The following is a 5496-nucleotide window of genomic DNA, read 5'->3' as shown; positions in this document are numbered from 1 at the left end:
AAAAAAAAAAAAAAGTCCTTAGATATCAGAGAAATGCAAATTAAAAGGACCCTGAGATTCTACCTTGTAACAATCAGAATGACTAAGATGAAAACTCAGGTGGCAACACATGTTGTTGAGGATATGGATGAAGAAGAACATTTCTCCATTGCTGGTGGGATTGCAAATTGGTACAACCACTCTGGAAATCAATCTGGAGGTTTCTCAGAAAATTAGAAATAGATCTACTTGAAGACCCAGCAATACCAGTCTTGGGAATAAAACTAAAAGATGCCTCACCGTGACACAGGGGCACATGTTCCACTATGTTCATAGTAGCCTTGTTTGTGATAGCCAGAAGCTGGAAACAGCCCAAATGCCCCACAACAGAAGAATGGATACAGAAAATGTGGTTCATTTACACAATGGAATAATACTTAGCTATTAAGAATGAGAACATCCTTAGTTTTGCTGGCAAATGTGTGGAACTAGAAAATATCATCCTGAGTGAGTATGAATGAACTCAGACCCCAAAACACATGCATGATGTGTACTCACTAATAAGTGGATATTAACCAAAAAGAAGAAGACGAAGACAAAGAAGAAGAGGAAGAGGAAGAGGCAGAGGAAGAGGAAGAGGAAAAGAAAGAGGAAGAAGTGGAACAGAATGCCCATAACTCAAAAAGGTCAACAAGCTGAAGGCCCAGAGGGGGTGGGCTGGAGAAAAAAGCAATCACAAGGGGGTTGGGAGAAAACGGGGGCCATGATCTGGTATGTGGCGTGGGAGGGGTAGACTGAAGCCCTGAGTACCAGCAGAAAGAATGAAACAGGCAATCTCAGGAAGTATGAGGTATGGGGACCGTCTTGAATGTACCAGAGACCAGGTAGATGAGGTATTCTCAGGACTAAAGTTGAGGGAGCTTAGATGAAATGTCCTACAGTGGGAAGAGGGAACATGGAGAGGCTACCTCCAGCAGAAAGACAGGGCATCAAGTGAGATATGGGGTTGCCATCCTACAGTAACTTCTCTGACCTACAATCTTTTCTGTTGAAAAAAACTGCAGGGATAGAAATGGAGAGAAGCCTGAAGACAAGGAGGTCCAGCAAGAGGACCAAAGTAGGATCTAACTGAAGGGCAAGTCCCAAGGCCTGACACTATTACTGAGGCTATGGAGTGCTCACAAAAAGGGACCCAACATTATTGCCCTCAGAAAGACCCAATAAGCAGCTGAAAAAGTCAGATGCAGATATTTGCACCCAACCAGTGGACTGAAGCTGCTGACTCCTGTGGTTGAGTTAGAGAAAGGCTGGAAGAGGCTAAGGAGGAGGGCGACCCTGTAGAAGGACCAGCAGTCTCAATTAACCTGGACTCCCAAGATCTATAAGACACTGGATCACCAAACAGGCAGAATATTTCTCCTGAGTCCCAGGGGTTAGATCACTCCCTGTAGGCAAGCTTTACTTTGGTGAGGAAGGTACAGAGAGCTCCACCTCATGACTGAGGATGAAGGCCTAAAGGCATGCTGTCTAAGAAGCTCTGTTGCTTCTGAGACCAGCAAGCTCTCCTGCATGTACCCAACTCAGGGAGACGCCAGATAGAAAATGGTGATCTCACCTGAGTCCTGGGGTCAGAGCACTCCGTGGAGGCAAGCTCTCCTCTGGTGGGAAAGATGCACAGACATCAGAAGATCAACTCTGCCTCCTGGCTGAGGATGGAGGCCTAATGGGACCTTATTCAAGAAGTTCTGTTGCTTCTGTGGCCTGCACCTGTCCTGCATAGACCCAACTCAGAGAGACCCAGGATAGAAAATGACAGTCACGCCTGAGTCCTGGGGTCAGAGCATACCTACTTTTTCTTTAAAATCATGATTTTTTGGCCTTTATTCATCATATAGAGTGACGAGTTACAGGAAGATATTTGAACACATACATTTTGCTCACCTCATTCCATCTTCTCCATACCTTCCAGGTATTCTCATTTGTTTTACTTATAGCCTGACATCTAATTTCACACCCAAAAATGCATAAACGTTTTGATGTATCTATATTAAGCTTAAGATTCACAAATGGGTATAAACATGTGATATTTAATATCACAAACTGGTTAATGTCTTTTAAGGTAATAATATCCATTTTTACTTGTTTTCATCCATTCTTTTCATTTTTCATTATATCTTAAAAGCCAAAGAAAGAAAGAAAGAAAGAAAGAAAGAAAGAAAGAAAGAGAAAAAGAAAGAAGAAAGAAAGAAAACCCTAACAAAACAAAACACCATTGTGCATATATGGCATATCTTCTCTATGATCTGTGGATATATATAGAGGATAATTATGTAAGTTATCTATTTTAATACTGTTACAATAATCATAAACCCAAAAGTATCTCTGGGTTATGTTAAATTAGACTCCTTCAGGTATATACTTGGATATGTCATAGTTGGTTCATATTATAGTTCTCTTTATAATATTTATATATATATATATATATATATATATATATATATATATATATATATACACAATGCATCATATGACTTCCATTATAGCTTGGCTAATTTACACTTTCAGCAGCATTGTATAATTGTTCTCTTTAGTCCACATTCTTGTTGCTGCTTTATTAATGATAGCAATTCTGTCTAGGGTAGGATGTAACCTTTTCCTTTTAAGTTTTACATTTCTTCCATAACTACAATTGAGAAGTTCAAGAGCTGCTTTGCAGCATTAGTAGAGATTATTCATATAAACAAACATTATACAGAACAGGAAAAATTGTTGTTAGCTATACATTAGAGAGAACATTACTATTCAGAATACATAAATATAAAACTGTTGAGAAACCAAATAATCCAATTACCAGTAGGCTAATTAAATCAGCAGAATTTCCCAAATGACCTAGTATAAACAGCCAATAATCATATGAAAAATATTCAACATTTTTTATTCCATTGTATATTTTTGCTTCTAGTAACCTTGACCTGTGGTCTCTTTGTCATATTACTCTTTCATTATATTAGATTCATTTGTAGAAGCAAAGGCCTCATTTCAAAATGATTCGTTTAATTTCTTATTCAAAGACAATTTGACTACATGAGATAAAATGTTCAGAGTTTAGAGATTAGGAAGTAAACATCATGGCTGAGCATTATTAAGTTTATTAAACATGATAAAGCCTCAAAAAGTCTTATTTTGCTTATAAGCTTTTAGAAGGTTTTTCTACTCATTTTCTATAACGTACACCTCTTTTTACATGTACATATATTTTTTTTTTCAGAAAAAGGAAATGAGAAGTTGTGCTAAATTGTAAGAACTCTTAAAAATATAGATTTATTATTAATTCATTAATTCAGTTTTTGCATTAATTCATTTTATATTCACTTTTATACATTAATTCATTAATTTGGTTTTTTGGTTGACAATATCACAAAAGTTGTGAATTTTTTCCTTTATACTATGCATATACTTCACACATTCCTAATCTCATTTTGTATAATTTCTAATACAGCAAGTGTAACATTTTACTTCACTCATTTAAATAAAACAGAAATTCAAAGCCTATATTATAATAGTTAATATGATTGCTGAAGTATGTTTATTTTAATTTTATTTATTCTCTAGGGTCTTATTTGTTTTTACTTTTTTATAAATATATTTTAATTTTATTATTATAGTAGCAGTTAGCTTGAGATCTACCCTCTTAACAAATTTGAAGTGCAATATCCTTACTGTGGATAAAATATTTTGCGATGTATCTCTATTATTTATTATTCCTCTTCAATAACTAAAACTGAATGTCCAATGCTTAGCAATTAACCATCTGTGCCTCTCATGAAATACAGAGAAGCTACTTTTTATCTTTCTTTCTGCTCATATAACTGGAATTATGGAATATTCATTCTTCTGTGCTTGACATAATTCACTTAACACTAAATCATAAAGGCTCCTCACATTGTCTGATAATCAGATTATTTTAATACCAAATAACTGACTTTCTATCTACATACATATATCGTTATTTTTATCTCTTCATCCACTGATGTGTTTAGATTCATTTTACTGCCTTTTAATTAATGAACACTAAGGTTTTCTAATTATTTTTCAAGACTACCATTTACATTCCTTAAGATAAATACACAGTTACATATTGCTGAATCAAAGAGTGGTTCTATGTGGGGCAATGGGCTTTGTGCAGACAGCCTGGTTTCCAGTTGAGACTAGCTCTTGAACCCCAGGACCAGGTAGTGATAATTCATTTGCATGGGAAGGAAGACATTCATTCATGTCTCCTGGACCCTGTTGGAGTTACCACCCCCACAACCCCCACAGGAGAGGCTTGGCTATTAGCCACTTAGGAACAGCACCAAGCCCCCCTATGCAAATAAGGCTTCCCCCAAACTTTCAGTTCAAGACAATGAGAGGGGCTTGCTGTCAGACCCTAAATCACCTCCAGAATTGTTTATAGAGAGGGCCATGCAGGGAATTAAAGGTATGTGAGAACCATTCCTTCCTCTGAGCCTTTTGTTCCAAGAGCTGTAACACTTAGGAAGAGATCTTCTCTCTGGAAGAGTTGCCCAGGGCTCACCTACCACATTCCTCACTGGATTGTTGACTTTTCACTGACCCAACCTAACCCAGCTGAGTTCAGAAAGGATAGGACCTGGAAGGCCTGGCAGAGGCTTTGTCTCCCTGCCTGCACTCACTTTTCTCCCTGCTGGAGCCTTCCCACCTGGTGTGGGCAGAGATCCCCACGGAAAACGCTGGAACCCAGGCCCACCGTTCTATTTTTTTGATATTATTATTAATTAAGTTATATATTTACTTTACACCTTGATCACAGTTTCCCTTCCTTCTCTTTGTCCCAGTCTCTCTCTGTCTCACCTCACTCTACCCCATCTCTTTCCTCTCTTTTTCCTCAAAAAAAGGGAAGGCTCCCATGGATATCAAAGAGCCTTGGCAAATCAAGTTGCAGTAAGACTATGTAGTGGCTATTCCTGGTTGTCACCTTGACTATATTTGAAATGAACTACAATCCAGAATTGGAAGGCTCACCAGTGAACCTAATCTGGAGACTGGGAGATAGAAGTTTCTGATCTGGATCTTGGTATGGAGATCTTGAGACACAGTGGTGATTGAATCCAGAAGATTAAGACAGGGAGATCTCCGAGTCCAAGATCATCTGGGATTAAAGGTGTGGTGGCACACACCTTTAATCTGGGCTACACCTTCTGCTGGGGACCATATAAGGACATTGGAAGAAGGGAGTCTGGCTCTCGCTCTTTNGCCTTCTTGCGNTGTGGGACTCAGCAACTGCTAGATCCTTGGACTTCCATTCACAGCTACTACTGAACCATTGTTGGGATTTGGACTGCAGACTGTAAGTCATCAATAAATTCCTTTACTATATAGAGACTATCTGCAAGTTCTGTGACTCTAGTGAACCCTGACTAATACAGACTATGTGCATCTTCTCCTATTGAGGGTAGACAAGGCAGCTTAGTTATGTAAAAGGGATCCAAAGGCAGG

Source organism: Mus pahari, chromosome X (genome assembly GCF_900095145.1).
Source record: "Mus pahari chromosome X, PAHARI_EIJ_v1.1, whole genome shotgun sequence".
In the NCBI taxonomy this organism is placed as follows: domain Eukaryota; kingdom Metazoa; phylum Chordata; class Mammalia; order Rodentia; family Muridae; genus Mus; species Mus pahari.
Note: the sequence above shows the minus strand (reverse complement) of the source record.